Source organism: Suricata suricatta, chromosome 2, assembly GCF_006229205.1.
Source record: "Suricata suricatta isolate VVHF042 chromosome 2, meerkat_22Aug2017_6uvM2_HiC, whole genome shotgun sequence".
Lineage (NCBI taxonomy): Eukaryota > Metazoa > Chordata > Mammalia > Carnivora > Herpestidae > Suricata > Suricata suricatta.
In genome coordinates this window covers 42,000,252-42,017,165 of record NC_043701.1, presented here as the reverse complement: position 1 = coordinate 42,017,165, position 16,914 = coordinate 42,000,252, and the positions used below count along the sequence as shown (strand labels likewise).

Sequence of the window (16,914 nt, the reverse complement as noted above, 5' to 3'; positions counted from 1 at the left end):
TGAAGTTCAGGAATTAAAGGTTACTGATTTCTCTAGTCAATTAACCTTATTGGGGATGAGGTGTTATTAGCATCAAAAATCAGATACAGGGATAAGTCATGGGCTGTGTAAGTCATAGGCACTCATGAAAACCTTGTGCAATGAATGCAGTAGTATCATATCCCAAACTGTGTAGTAAGTCAATAGTAAGACTTTTGTTTTCTTTTATTGAGGAAACAGTACCCACACCACCTTATGTCCCTCTAAGACCCAACTCGGATTTGTTAGGGAAGATTAAAAGGGGTCATCCAGACGGAATTGCTTGAACTCTGCTGGATTACATCTACCTTTTAGTAAAAAAGAAATTTGGATTTGTAGTTCTTTCAAACCCATATGGCCTGCATTCTTCTTCTTCTCTCTCCCTTAGCATCTGTTGAAGTTAGAATCCATCTGTTACTAAGTCTATTTGTGTGTGTGTGTGTGTGTGTGTGTGTGTGTGTGTGTGTGTTTAGTGATCCTGCAAGTGGATTCCCCTTAAGGGCAAGAACCAAACGCTATCATTTCAGTCATTTAATCCTATTTGTTGGCACTGCCCAATGAAAGAAATTAGACAGAAGAAAATAAACAGAAAAAAAATCTGAAAATAAAGCAAATTTAAATTGTTAGGGTTTATTTTTTGCTTTGTTCTTAATTTCATTTTGCTGATGATTTAATGGTTTACTAGGAGTACCTAAGGAAAACAAAAAACAAAAAACATTACAGTTGAGATGAGAAAACTTTATAATTTGACTGATTCCAAAATAACATATAAGAAATTGATACTTTTCTGTATATCAGCAATAGTCATTATACCTTCCTTAGTGCATTATATATATTCAGTGTAAGTTGGAGTTTGGGATTTTTGGTGAAATTATGTGCATGATTTCCATAAGGAGTTGAGGTGAAGACATACAGTCCTGGGGTGGGAAGAGGAGCTTAATTAACATTTAATTAATATTTTCCTCTCAAATTAATAATATTTTTCTACAACTTTTGATATATATACAGATACATATCATATATCATATATATACACACACATATATATACCTATATATGTATATATATTTCCCTATTTACCATTACAGTGCTATATAGAACTATATGACTCTTAAATTGAATCTTCAAGGTCAGACTTATGTCTTTCCATCTTTTCATGCTCAACCCTTAGCTCAGTGCATTGCACATAGTAGGCCATAAATGAATATTCTGTACTTTAAAAAAAATGGAAAATGTTATTGTGAAGATTTTTTTCCCTTGGCACTAAGAGGGAGCTATAAGCAACCATTTTGCAGATAGTCCCATAAGAGCATATAATTGTATCTAATTTTGCATGGTTTAGAAAGAAGCAGACTCAGAGTAATGGAGTAAGCAGCTTTGGCTTCAGGCTTCCCTCATACACATGTAGGATCCCACAGGGCTATTTTTGCTGTGTCTTGTATTGAGGCATACCCTTAATAATCATTCAGGTATCCCATATTAATCATAAGAAAGTTTTGTAAGTTTCCAAAAACTTTTCATCTGCTGTCGTTCCCATTTCTGCCAGGATCTTCGAAGCAGTGTGGTTTGAAGAGGGAACACATCTTGCATAACTTTTGTCTTTGGGTCCTTTTATTCCCAGCTAACTGCATTAGAATGTCTGTTCTATCATTCAGGATGGTATTAGGTTTGAAGCAGCATGAAATGTGAATAATGGGTTTATGTGTCTCATTTAAGAGCAGAAGTCCAGGGTACAGCATTCAAGGCTGAGACTGTAGCTGAACAATGACATCAAGAATTCAAGTTTTGTTTTGTTCTTTTCTACTTTCTAGCTTTGCTGTCCTCAGCACTTGGTTTTACCCTCATATCACAAGACAATGGATTCACTTCTAGTAATCATTTCATTTCAGGCAGAAGTAAAGGAAAGAGGATAAGGAACTTACGAAATATGCTACCTACCTGAGCCTGATCCTTTTAAAAAACTTTCTAAGACATCTAATCCATAGGCTTTATCTTAGCCCTCATTGGCCAGACATGGGGCATGTTGTCACCATAAGTTCCCAGCAGGTTGAGGATGCTAGTATTTTCATTTTCACTTTGATTGTATAGGAAAGCAAGGGAAGTTGGAATGGCTTTGGATAATAAATCTATACTAATGCCCTTCCTTTGTTTGGGTCTGATGACCTATTTGCTAAGATTTAAAAAAAGGATAAAGCTAGAAAAAGTAAAGAGTATATGTTTCTTCCCAACTAGTCTATAAAATCTAAGAAGTTTATAATGACTAATGTGTATGAAGACACCATAGAGATTTATCCTGGGCCGTATGATATGTCAAATTTAAGTCTGCTAAGAGAGGCAAGCTCAGAGAACTCATAGGAAAAACAGCAAACCAATAAAACTCCTTCCATTGAGCCCCTTGATCATGAGGTAGTTGCAGAATAGCGTTGGGCAGGGGGCAGAACTAATGGAAGAGGACAAATGAAATTCAGCTTGTAAAGTCATTGTAAACATCTCTTTCTTGCCTCAAAATGGGCTTGAAGTCCAGTAAAAACACACTTCTTTCTGTGGTGACAGGAAGAGGATGTCCAGCCCTTTGATGACATGAGCCGGAAGGCTCTTGGCTGGACATCCAGGAAGTAGATGTCTGTTCACTTCAGTGATCACCATGGACATTTCCATTTTTCCCAGTTCCCCTTTTCTCCTGCAATAATAGGATATGATATCTCAGGGCTTTGTGGTTTTAAAAGTTGTATGACTTTGTTATTTGACACCTTCTTGGAGACACTGGGTGGGAACACACTTCAGTTACTGCAGACAGATATGGAATTTATCCTGCTAACACACGGACGCAACACACACTTCGTATTTCTGACAAAACAGTGTTTCTCTATCCAAATCCATAGACATAATACTTAACAAATGTTCGTGCAACATGGAATTTGGTGGGTCCCATATTTTCCAATTCTAAAGTGTCACTGAAACTTGCTAAGATGTGGGGGCTTTTTTTTAACCAGAGTTATGCTTTAGGTATGCAGTTCTTCATCTTCTTAGGAAGTGGTTATTATTTGAGAGATTGATAAAAGTTTAGATCCCTTCCTTAGAAAATACACACATAAATACATACATTTTTCATAAAGCCACCAAATCTCATTCAAGATTTCCAAGCTAAAGACTTCGACTTTGTGTGCTTTTATGATATTACATATTTTGTTTCCAAGAAGGTGTAATTTTGGATTTCAGTTTTTTCTCTTCTCTCGAACAAAATTTCACACTCACCCTATACCCACATGTGTTGTAAGTATAATCAGCACAGCGATACATATGTTGGAAAATATTGTCTTTTTAGGCTATAATCCAGAGTAAAGAATAATTTAAAAAAGGGAAAATATTGCAATATTTATTATTCTCAATCTTATTAAAATAGTTACTTGTCTTACTTGTAGGATTATGAGTTTCACTATCACTTTACTCAGTCTTCTCCCTTCATTTAGCATGTTAGTCTATCAGTTTCTAATTAATTATTATTTTTGGTTTATTATTTTTCACTATAAAATTAAAACTTTACCACAAATCAAGCTTTGGTACATATATTTTATCCCATGTTTTTAATTTACTCAAAATTCTACTAAATGTTTCCTAAGTGTCAGTGTTAGATTCTTAAAATATCTGTAGTGTAACATAATATAGCATTTATTAATCACAATATGAGGAACCATAGAGCTGAAAACTATAAAACAACAAGAAAGAATTGAGTTCTTTGTTTGCCTGGTATATTAGTTTGCTAATCACAAACTGTAATTTGCCATTACAAAGCACCACAGACTCAGTGGCTTAAACAACAGAATTTTATTTCCTCACAGATCTGGACGGTGTAAGTTCGAGAACAAAGTGTCAGCCGGGTTGGTTCCTTCCGAGACCTCATTCCTTGGCTTATAAATGGCCTTCTCTCTGAATCTTCACGAGGTCTTGCCCTCTGCACCTTATCTTAATATTAATTACCTCTTTAAAAAGCCTGTATTCAAAATACAGTCATATCCTGAGTTTAGACATTAACATATGGGTTATTTGAGGGGAGACAGGCACATTCAGGCTGTTCCTGCAGGTGGTGAGATGGCGCCCCTCACTAGAAAGTGTGGGGAGTCTCCGTGACTGAAGTGGCAAGGCAGGATTGTGGAAAGCATCATTCAAGTTGTCAAGGAAAGGATCCTGAGTCTCCTTCAGGAGCGGTCTGCACAGCTCTGGTTCATATCATAAAATCACAGGCATAGCTCCCAAAGGTGAGCTGCATAGCCCACAGACTCTCAGAGTCGTGGCTCCAGTACTTGCACATTCATATAATTGAGACATGGCATATTTTTCTTTTCAACATGTTAATATAATTTTTGCAATTTCCTAATGCTTGGTAAGCTATCAAGATAACTTGAGCAAAAAAGGAAACAATCCTATTGTTTCTCTCCACAATTAAATCATATACAAGACAGGAGAATGACTTAAAAGACCAGCTAGTTTTCCCATATCAACTCCTCTAGGCCTTGATGGATTTTCTTCCTTTTATCAGGATTGCATAGTATCAGAATGAAAGCTTCTTGCACATAGCAGTTTTTCTACTTTCCATTCACCAGAACTTTGGGGTGAAGAGACTGATAACCAATTTGAATGAAAAAAAAATGTTTTGTTCTCATAGGATTTGTCAATTTTCTTTTGTTTGCTCTGAAGAACTTTAATCCTAATTGAAGGCTTAAAATATCACAGGACATTCATTTTGCACGGTAGAAAACAAGGGAGTAAAGTAAGGAGCAGATCCTTTCTGGAAATCAATTAAGCGTAAGGAATATATACTTCAACCTTGAGTCCCACCTGGTCTTTTCTCATTCTGAAACTCCGGGGTAAACGTAGCGATGGTGGACAAGAGCGTTGTTATTTCCAGAATCTTTGAGTCAAAAGTGTGACAGATCTTTTAGGAAATTCTAGGTGGTAAGAGATACCCATCTTTAAGATAGCAAAGATCTTACTCATTTTTCTATCCCTTGCTGCCTGCATAAGGTCAGTCTTACGGACAGTAAGTGATCAACAAATATTTATTTAGTGGTCAAATTCTAGACTTATTGTACATACTTGGCCCATAGCGGGAGGTATCAATGATGTTTCCATCTTAAAAGAAAGGGGATGGAGATCAGAAATATAAGCGCATGGCCGTGGCCATGTGTGTGGCCATATATGCTAATTAGCCAGTTAGCAAGCAGAGCTGGTGAAAGAGTTCCACCACTATTAGTGTCTTAAATGAGTAAGTTTATTTTTCATAAAACATTTTTTAATCAGATAAGTTAGTAGAGTCACCATGTACACTTTCTCAATCTGAAATGCTTTGGTATATATACAGGCAGCTTAAAAGCTCAAACTTCTGAATCAAATCCGCTGCCTTTTTATTTCTGCACAAGTACATGAAATACCCTGAGCAGAGATGTTTGAAAGATCTTAAAGAGGCCGGCCAGGGTCAACCTGGCTCTGAATTTCAATGTGGGTAACTTGCTTGCTAAGGGAGTCAGGTACTTTACAAGTGGGCAACCAAGAAAACCCAGAGCCCCAGGATGAAGGTTCACAAGCAAGAATTAAGACCAATTTTCTTAGCTTATCAGAGTCTTGATGTTGTTAGAGGAAATTAAGGGACAGAATAAAATAGTAAAGTAAAATCAAGATGGAAATTCACTAATATCAGGAATCAGATTTCATTTGAGCCCCCAGGCAACTCTTTCTGGAATTACCCTATTATGTGGACAGATTTTATTTCTTTGTTTGGCATGTTTTAGCCCTCTGGCCTCCACTTCAGATTCTTCCAAATCTGGTTGCCATGAGAACTCATTGACTTTTTTTTTATGGCCTGGGTTGCCAGAGAGAGGAAGAATCCAGCCACAGCCCACTGCAATCCAGTCCATCTCAGAGGGCCCTCACTCCACTTCCCCAGCCAGTTCTGGCACATGAGAAAGGCAACAAGTGAGCAGACACATACCACTCACAACTACTGTCCCCCAGTGCTCTGCCCGGTGCCCTTGACACTCTTCATTGGAAAGGGAGCTTTAATAGAATTGGAAATCAGTCTGGCAGTAACAAATCCAGGGTTCCCCACGAGGCAACAGAGTCTTTAAATATTCAAATGTTTAAATGATCAGTTCCATCCATTTAAGGTGGATCTTGGCTGGGTTGTATTTCAAGTCAGGCCCTGAGTAGTTGGAGGCTACCTACTCTTAACCTCTCAAGAGTCACAATTTAAAAAAAGAAATAAGCAGTTTGGGATCATCTGGAAAAAAACAGTAAAGTTTTCTTCCATCTCTCAAGTACCCCATGAACTCTCAATGGCAGCGCTGAATATTTGGCTGGTTTTTTGTTTTTGTTTGTTTGTTGTTTGTTTGTTGGTATGGCATTTGCCAGGATGCCACTCAGCAATTGATTTATTCTAGGAAGTCCCAATTTGCAAATGTGATTCTGAACACTCAGTGTCCGTGTTTGTTCTCATTATAGCAACCACTAGGAATGCATTAGTGGGAAATACTTGTTCCTTCTTTTTCATGTTTTTTTTATAGCAGAGATTTTTCACAACCTTCTCTACATGGAGATTGTTAAAAATGATGTTTCTAAACTCTTATCTACGCCTTATTCACTTTTTCCCAGGGTAGGAAAGACTCTTCTGATGGGTGAAATTAATGAGACCCTGGCATCCACTTGACCACGCTTGCCTTGAGTTCTGATTCTTGAGATGGAAAAGACAACAGAATGCCATCTTTTGCTGGTCTTCTCCATTCTGCTGGGGCCTGAGATTTTAGGACAGACTGTGCTCCTCAGCATAACTAACTAGATATGGGAATTCTGAGTCTGGGCAGATCGAAGTCTTCCTGCAAGTTTGTACCAAGTTCTATATTTGGCATAAATTTAGGAGTGTAGGAGCTATCCTTTATGTTTCTGGATGTTACCATTTGAACGTTTCCCAAGGATCTTAATGTTTTAGGAGTTATTGGATCTTCACAGATGATGGAGTTTTCTCTACACTGGGATGCTCTACTTTGCTGGTTCTCTAGTGGGTAGGATCTGGCTGGAAGGAGGTCCCAAGATTCCATTAGAACATAATTATCTCTGAGAGCCCTCAAAAATAGTTCCTTTTCCCCAAAAAGGCAAATTACTTCTGAAGATATCCTCAGCAGAATGCAAAGTTTGGCTGCATTTCTCCATTCATTAAAATTGCAGGAAAGGAATGGTGGTTCAGACCTGGAAAAAATAAAATTTGATTAGATAGTGTGTGGAAGCCATCATAAAATCTGCTCCTTTCTGAGAACTGCTCGTAAGTTCTATTAATAGACTTGGACAGAGATTCTGGAGGTGCTGCTTATTATTTGTGAGGCATATTCAAACACACCTGAATTGTTAAGGCTTCCGATGAGACAGGTAGTAAGGTTATGGGATGGAGATGAGTATTAGGAGAGAATAGGGAATGGATGCTTTTGTGAAGAGTCTTTGCATCAGCAGAAACTTCTATTTTCTGACTTTTCTGCAGTATTGTATATTTGAAATCTTAATTTTTGTGCTATGCTTGACTGTATTTTGGATAATGTTCAATATTGGGGATCATCCTGTTCTGAGAAATTATTACCCTCTCTTCCATGCAGTTTCTTTAGTAAATGGGGAAGGTTGGTGGAAGAATGGTCTGTGCGTCTTGTTTCTCTTTCATTTTACCAGGGTCCTTCACTTTCCTCTCTTAGTTCTTTCTTTCTTCTCACCGCATAGCTCAAAGGCACACCACACCTACTCTGTATATCTGGTTCTTTCTCCAGAACTATGCTTCTCCAGGTCTTCTATTTTGGTCTCATAACAGCCCAAAGAATGGAATGTAAGAGAAAGAATCCTCCATGGTCCATGGTTAGAACCAGCATGTAAAAAGTTTCCTGTGGAGGGGTGCCTGGGTGGCTAAGTCGGTTAAGCATCCGACTTTGGTTCAGGTCATGATCTCACATTTTGTAGGTTCGAGCCCTGCATGGGGTTCTGTGCTGACAGCTCAGAGCCTGGAGCCTGCTTCAGATTTTGTGCCGCCCTCTTTCTTTGCCTCTCTCTTTGCTTGTACTCTGCCTCTCTCAAAAATAAATAAACATTAAAATTTTTTAAATGTTTATTTTATTTATTTTTCAGAGAGAAAGAGAGAGAGAGAGAGAGAGAGAGAGAGAGAGAGAGAGCAGAAGAGGGGCAGAGAGACAGGGGGACAGAGGATCCAAAGCAGGCTCCATGCTGAAAGCAGAGGTCCGGATGCAGGGCTCAAACTCACAAACTGTGAGATCATGATCTGAGCTGATGTCAGATGCTTAATAAACCAGAAAAGTTTCCTGTGGATAATGCTATGCCAGGCTTGTTGGGAGAAGACACATTATACCAGAGAATTCTCATGGATGGTCATAACAGTTAACAAAAAGGAAGTCATTGGAAATTACTATCAGAACTTCGCATCATGCCTAACATTATTTTGCCACACATGAGAACTGCTACCTAGGACATACATATGTTGCATTCTATTTGTCTGGGATTTGAGATCGTTTTGTAGTTTTTCCTTTGGAAAAGCTCACATTCTAAAAAAGTTCGTTTGCTTGCCTCTGCTTACTAAGTATGTAATGTAGGCTAAATATATTCTAAGGAATAGAACTCTGAATGGCCCCAGCTCCACCAGGCATGCAGGATTGGGGAATGTAGGAAGCAGATGTAGACGTAGCCAAGGTTCCCCAAATGCAGTATTCTTTCTGTATTACAGTTTGGAATAATTAATCATCTTCTCTACCTTGAATGGAAGCAAGAGCTGTATTTATAGGAATTGAAAAAAGACATTTTTGTCACAATTTCTTGCAGTTGCTTAGTGAACACTGTACATATGTGCTCTTCCTGAACAATTTATTAAAGTCTAGTTTTTATTCAAACAAAAGATGGCAGGAAGAATTCAGTGCAAAGCCAGCCAATGAGGATTTAATACATTTAAAATTGTACAGCTAGGACTAAAACAATACGGAACCATAAAGAATCATATGTGAATATGTTAATTCTGACAAAGTAAGGAGAACACAATTTTTTAAATGTGAAGAGAAGGGAAAGAAAATAAGAAAAATAGGATAACATTATTGGCTGAGGTATAGGTCATAGAATCAACAGATATTACTTGAAATGGAATATCAGAGAGTAAAAGGATAAGAAAGAAAAAAGGAGATTAAGAGTAGTGTAAAAAGTATTTATACAATGGGAACTTTCACACTAGAAATACAATATTTCCCTCAGTACCAGAGTTCAGCAAACTACAGCTTACAGGCCAGAAAAGATGCACCCCCTGTCTTTGTAAATGACGTCTGATTGTAGGACAGCCATGCCCTTTTATTTACATATTCTGAGAGCACCTGTACTGAGCACATCAACAGAGATCACAGGGCTCACAAAGCCTAAAATATTTACAGGCTAGCTTTTTACAGAAAAGGCTCCCTGACAGAAGACAAATAAGGCACAGAATTGAGATTGGATTGATTTTAAATTTAAGGTAATTTTAATAACATTTCCCATGAGTTTCTGATTTTTATATCTTATCAGGATGATGCTAAATTTTATACATAAAGATAAATTCAAGAATAAATGGGGCTCTGAGTGGAGATGACCACCATCAGACATTAAAACATACTACAAAGCTTCTGTAATTAACACAGTATGACCCTGGCTCATGAATAGACACACAAATGAATGCAATAAAACAGACCAGAGTTCAGCAAACTACAGCTTACAGGCCAGAAAAGATGCTCCCCCTGTCTTTGTAAATGACGTCTGATTGTAGGACAGCCATGCCCTTTTATTTACATATTCTGAGAGCAGTTGTACTGAGCATATCAACAGAGATCACAGGGCTCACAAAGCCTAAAATATTTACAGGCTAGCTTTTTACAGAAAAGGCTCCCTGACATGACCTCAACATTAAAAAAAAATGGTGTTGGGCAAATGAGTAACCATTTGGAAAAAGATAAAATTAGGTCCATTCAATATACATACAGACAAACTCCAAATGGGGCAGAAGTGTAAATTAAGAATGAGCCCCACAAAACTATGCAAGTACAAAAGAGAACACAGATGAATCCCTCTCTATCTTGGGTATAAGAAAGGTTTTCTAATTATGACTAAAATTACAGACACATAAAGAAAAGATTGTTCACATTTGACTACATAAAGACAAAAATGGTTTGCAAGATGAACGTATCATCAGCAAACTCAGACAAATGACAAACTAGAATAAAATGTTTGCAGCCTATGTGAAAGATAAAGACATGTTATCCTTCTTTGATAAATAACTTCTAAAAAATGAATAGTAAAAAGTCCACAAAAGTCCAGAGAAATGTTCAAAAGACATGAATTTTGGCCCTTAAACACATGGAAAGCACTCAACTTCCCCCATAATAAGATTTTAAAATACACTGAAATCATTTTCCAATCCATTAGATAAGCAAATATTCAACAGTTTGTCTCTACAGACAGAAATGGAAAAAGGTATATTTTGGCAATATCTAATAAAATTTAGCATTCATTCCATCAGTTTCACTTCTAGAACTTTGCCTGGAAGATACACTTCCAACAATCAATAATATATATGCTTAGGATTATTCATTGAGGCATTACATACAATTAAAAAACACTGGCAACCACAAAAATGTTCAAGAACAGGACAATGGTTGCATAAATTAGGTACATATACACAACAGGGTCTTCTGTGGCTATCTAAAAGAATGACAGAGATCTCCATGAACTGATACAGAATGATTTCCAAATGGTATCCTTAAATGAAAACAATGGAATGCTATAGAGAATGTATAATAGGCTGCCTTTTGTGTAAGAGAGAAGGAATAGTAAGAAATTATACGCACATCTCTGTCTTTATGAAAAGAAACGCATGAAGGATAAACCAGGACACAGCGAAGCAGGTTACTACAAAGGGATGAGGGGAATGGAAGGGAGGAGATAGGAGAACGAGGAACACCTTTCTGAAGATACGGCTTGTGAAGTTTTAATGTTTGGAAATGTTTTACAGAGTCAAAAAATAAAAATTAAATCAATAATAACAGGGAAGGAGGGCTCTTACAACTGAAAGCAGCAAGCAGCCTGAAACATATGAACCCAATAGTATCTGAAATAAATATCATAAGGGCACCTGGGTGGCTCAGTCAGTTAAGCATCTGACTCTTGATGTCAGCTCAGGTCATGATCCCAGGGTTGTGAGATTGAGTCTCACATCAGGCTGTGTGCTGAACGTGGGGTCTGCTTGAGATTTTCTCTCCCTCTGCCTCTCCTCTGCTAAGGTGTGTATGCACTCTCTCTCTCAAAATAAATATTAAAAAAAAAAAAAAGAAGTTCATAGCCACACTAAAGAGTAAAAACAAAAGAATTAATTCAAAAGAACTAATGCAGGTAATTATATTATAAACATAATATATGAGTAGATATATTCTGATATAGACAGGTGGATATAAATAGATATATAGGTATATTCTGATAGATGATAGATGGATAGATAGATAGATATCCCCCTCTCTCTGGGCAAGATGAAAGTAGATGGTGAGAGATAAGTACAAATAAATCCTGAAATCTTTTTTAGTGGGCTTCTTTATTGCTATTGTTATTGTCAAAGCATATGGATGAGGGAAGCAATCATGAAATATTATAGCTGTATTGTGGGACTTAGCAAGTGAGTAAATGTGCTGAAGTTGTTGGGAGCCGGGGTTCTCAGTGTGGAAAAAAGAAGTACAAATATGGAGTGGTTAGAGAGATGAAAAAACTCTATAGAAATGGTTTGGAATTGGAGATATCACTGTGCTTATTAGTTATAAAATATGTATGTATAATATATGTATGAATTTGTTGGCATGTATATAGGTAATATTTTTATAAGTGTCTATACAAATATAAATATTACATATGTATATATGTATACATAAATAGGTAGTTAAGTAAATAAATGGGGAGAAGAAAGATCTCTTGCTCACAGTAGAATTCTGAACGCCAACTGACAGATGCGAAGGCAGTGATGGAGCTGAAAAATCATTTTCTACTATCAGAATAGAGATTTGATCACTCAAGAACTCTCCATGGAAGATAAATCCAGGAAGAGATTTTTTTCTGAGAAGCAGTATATTTGCATGATCTTACGGCCTCACCCTCCTGGTCCTTATTATTTGCAAGGTGGTGGAGGGGTCATAGAATTATAGAAGGGAAACATCAGACAACACCTTGACCAGATGATCAAGATTAAAATTACCAATGAAAGATGGATCAATATTGTGTGCCTCTGAAGATGATCCCCTGATAAGGAAACACTTATCTGGTACTATGGCCAAGAATGTGTAACCTGAGTATGACCATGAGAAACCCCAGATGGACCCAACATGCGGACCGTCCTGTTTGAAAAAAGAGGGAGGGAGGTTGTATTCTTCAAACTGTCAAAGTCATTAAAGACAAGGAAAGGCTGTGTTATTGTTCCAGATTAAAGGAGGTATGACAAAGACGTATGACACCTTAAAAGACACATAACAATTAAAAGAAAAGCCTGCCCCTAGAATGGATACTGCACTAGAGGAAGGCAAAGGCCATAGGAGTATCAGGTCAATAGACAGAATTATAGTACGAATTGTAGATTAAATTAAAACAATATGTTACATTTACTGAAATTGATAGCTGTGTTCTAGTTATTATGTAAGAATATATCTATATCCTTATTCTTAATAAATCCATCCTGGGGTATTTAGGAGTAAAAGGGTGTGTAGTTGTTTTTGTACTACTTTTATATATTTATTATTACATTTCTTCTGTTATTTTAAAATTATTTCCAAACGGGAAGTTTAAAAAAAATGAAATGGTAAATTCATATCAGCATTTTGGGGTTGGCTTTCTCTTGCCATCCCCTCTTCTGTACCCTCAAAATAAATAATTAGTGAGTACTATCTTTTTAGGTATCAGTGAGTACTATCTTTTTAGGTTGGTACACACAAAGACAAATAGAACTAAAAAAAATTTATAAAAATACCCAAACACATATGGTCACTTGATATTTGACAAAGGTGGTATTTCAGGAGAGTGAGAAAAAAAATGGTGCTCAATTATTTGGATATTCACAGAGAAAAGAATAATGAGTGTGAAAGGGACAGGAGAAGAAGCAGAGGAGGAAAGGAATATGGCTCACACCATAGGAGAGAATCAATTTCAGATGATTGTCATTCAGAACGTGAAAGGTAAAACGTTTCCTGAACAAGCATAAAGCGTAAGAGAATATCTTCGTAAACATAAAACATAAAAAGAAATCTCCATGACCTTAGCATGAACAAAGTTTTCTTAAACAAACACTCAGTGTAAAGGAAGTAACTAAAAAATTGGATTACATTAGAGTAAATTCTGTTTATGACAACGCATGTTTAAACTTTTACCTAAAGGCAACAAAAGCTGTGTAGTAATCAGCCTCCCCAGTGCTACTGAATAACTTCAAAATCCACGGAACCTCTACACACAACCATATCCTCAGCATTATTTGAAGACCAAGAATGCCAACCCTGCAAAGGGTGAGTAAAAAGAGAAACATCATCGCATCCCTAAGTATCATCCCTCATGCTGCCCCATCCCCTTCCTTCCTATGGGAAACTGTGCAGAGCAAAGGTGTATCTAGAAAAATGTAGGTAGGGAAAAGGGCAAGTGAAGAAGCCTGGTAACTATTTGAATCAGCCACATCCATTCTAAATCTGAAAATACTAAAAGTATTCCCAGACATGGACTGCAGGGCAGAGATTCCTAAGCACATGTGACTTGAATGGCCAGATGCCACCTATGATTTAAAAAGGCAGATACTATTTAAAGAGACAAATGCAATTCAAAAGGGTAAGCATGATTTTTTTTAAATATTCTTTTTTAATGTTTTATTTATTTTTGAGACAGAGAGAGACAGAGAGTGAGCAGGTAGGGGCAGAGAGAGAGGGAGACAAAGAATCGGAAACAGGTTCCAGGCTCTGAGCTGTCAGCACAGAGCCCGATGTGGGGCTTGAACCCAAAAACATGAGATCATGACGTGAACCGATGTTGGAGGCCTAACAAACTGAGCCACCCAGGTGCCCCTAAGCATGATTTAGAAGACAGTCTTCACAGGCATACATTTGGGGATACAACAAAGGCAAAACATACCCTTTGGCAATTCAGTAGTGAAAAAGAAATAAGAAAATGTGGGAAAGATAAGGTCTTATGATTCAAAAGGGAACTACAATATCAGAAGACTCTACCAATAAAACAAACAAAACAAAGCAGTCCACTAAAGCACCAGGGCTTTGAGGGGAGCACCTGGGTGGCTCAGTCAGTTAAGTGTCTGGCCCTTGATTTAGGCTCAGGTCATGATCTCAGGTTTGTGAAATCGAGCCCCGTGTTGGGCTCCCCATTAAACTTGGAGCTTGACTGATCTTCTCTCTCCCTTTTCTTCTGTTCCTTCCCTGCTCTCTCTCTCAAAAATAATTGAATTTAAAAAAAAAAAATCTAGAAAGAAAAAAGAGGAAAGCAGGGAAGGAAGGAAGGAAGGAAGGAAGGAAGGAAGGAAGGAAGGAAGGAAGGAAGGAAGAAAAAAAGAAAGAAAGAAAGAAGGAAGGAAAGAAAGAAAAGGAAAAAAATGCAGGTACCAGGACTTTTTTAGGCTGAGAGAAATGGAGGCCATTTAACTAAGAATCTGAAAAAAGTAGCAAAAGGGAAGAAAAATCACATAGAGAACTATTGCAGAAAATAAGCAAATGAAATGTCACATATGTCAAAGAAAACATCCTAAACATAACAACCATGGGGCAGAATATAACTTCACATGTTAGTCTAAATAAGATTTAATATACTCAAGCATTTGAGGAAATGAAAAATTGCCTAGAATTAAAATTCTAAACCTAACCCAGAATGGACAAAATGTAAGGAAAAGTATAAAAGAGGTGACTGAATTCAGGAAAGAAGTAGAAGAAAAAGACAGTCTTCTTAGAAATGAGAATAATAAATTGCAGGCACCCAAAGGAAAATAGACTCATGAAATTTTAATAAAAGGCATTGAAGAAAGGTAGACAAAAAACCAAAAAAATTAAAATAGCATAAAGAATAAACTAAAAACTAAAAGTCAAAGAGAAAGTAATAGAAATGAAAGACTGGCAGAGAAGCAATAATATTCATATTATTGGAGTGCATAAAGAAGAAAAACAATGAAAGAGAGTTAACAATTAAAATTATAATCCACAAAAACTTTCCATAAATAGAAAACAAAAAACAAAAAAAAATCTGAATCTACACACTGAAATAGCTCCCTGAGAACCTGAAAGCTTAAACCAGAATGATGAACTTGAGACATAGCCCAGTAAAGTGATTAGATTTCAAAGAGATAAGTTCCTCAAGGTCTCCAGCAAAAATATAAAATATTTACAAAGGCAAAAGGAATTAGACTAACAATTTACTTTCAAAATCAGCATGGAAAGTAACAATGGAACACCACTTTTAGAAAACTCAGTGAAAGAAAATGTTTTATGTCCAGGCAAGCAAAACATCAACAGGTGTGTGAACTGTTTTTAACAGACAAGAACTTGGGGAATGCTGAGTCCACCATGGCTTCCTGAAAAATCTACTAGGAGATGAACTTCCTCCACAGAATGATGACTGGGGAAAATTCAGCAAAAGGACTGAAGTGAGCATTGTAGAAAATACATACACATGTGTACTTAAGAATAAAGCAAAGGTGGGGCACCTAGGTGGCTCAGTCAGTTAACCATCTGACTTCAGCTCAGGTTATAATCTCACAGTTCATGAGTTCGAGCCCCGCGTTGGGCTCTGTGCTGACAGCTCAGAGCCTGGAACCTGTTTGAGATTCTGTGTGTGTGTGTGTCTCTCTCTCTGACCCTCCCCTGCTTGTGCTGTCTCTCTCTGTCTCTCAAAAAAAAAAAAAAAGAAAAAAGAAAAAGAATAAAAAGCAAATGTGTATATTGCACATGTATGCAAAGAAATACACATCTTTTAGAGGATAACAAATAAACCAAAATACATATAATCAAAATATTGTGATATAGTTGAGATGAAGCGTATTGGTCATAACAAAAAAGTACCTATTGAACAAATAAGGTTCCAATTCAATTCACAAAATGTAACCCAACTCTTTGCTGTATTCAAGAGACACACTTAAAATGATTCAGAAAAGCTCAAAATAAAGTAATGGACGCACAAATACCAGGAAAATGGAACTTAAAAAAAGAGCAGGGTAACAATGCTAATATCAAAGCATTCAAGCCCAAAGTCTATAACCTGACAAAGAAGGATAATTTTTAATGCTAATGGCAATAAACCACAATGTAGATCTAAGTAACACCAGAATATTGGGGCTCCTGGGTGGCTCAATCATTTGAGCCTCTGACTTCGGCTCAGGTCATGATTTCACAGTTTGTGGGTTTGAGCCCCACATCGGGCTCTGTGCTAACAGCTCAGAGCCTGGAGCCTGCTTTGGATTCTGTGTCTTTCTCCCTCTCTGTCCTTCCCTGGCTTGCTCTCTCTCTCTCTCAAAAATAAACATTAAAAATTTTTTAACACAAGAATATTTATGCATAAGTAAATGAACAACCACCTTTATGAAATGAAACCATAGGAAGTGCAGCAAGACATACTTAGAAACACACTAATAAAAGATGACTTTACCACTACTTTCTCAATATAAGACAGAGCAAGAGGAAAAAATAACTAATGAGATAGAAGATCTGAACAATATAATCAATTCAGTAGGTTGTGTGAATCTACATCAAACCCTGCACCACAGTCACAGAGACTCCTTATTTTTCTCAACTGCTCATGGCACAGTCACAAAAACTGATCCAATATTGAGAAACAAAGAAA

At 37.0% G+C, this 16,914-nt stretch overlaps 1 long non-coding RNA gene across 1 annotated transcript in view; it reads left to right on the top strand.

Annotated features, from left to right (window-relative positions):
• Positions 1-15,780, top strand: part of LOC115280381 — a 32,321-nt gene extending 16,541 nt beyond the window's left edge. Inside the window, exons 2-3 of the long non-coding RNA XR_003903751.1 lie at positions 13,470-13,595; positions 15,613-15,780. This is a non-coding gene — a long non-coding RNA (uncharacterized LOC115280381). The remainder of the gene's footprint in view (positions 1-13,469; positions 13,596-15,612) is intronic.
• Positions 15,781-16,914: the final 1,134 nt, after the last annotated feature.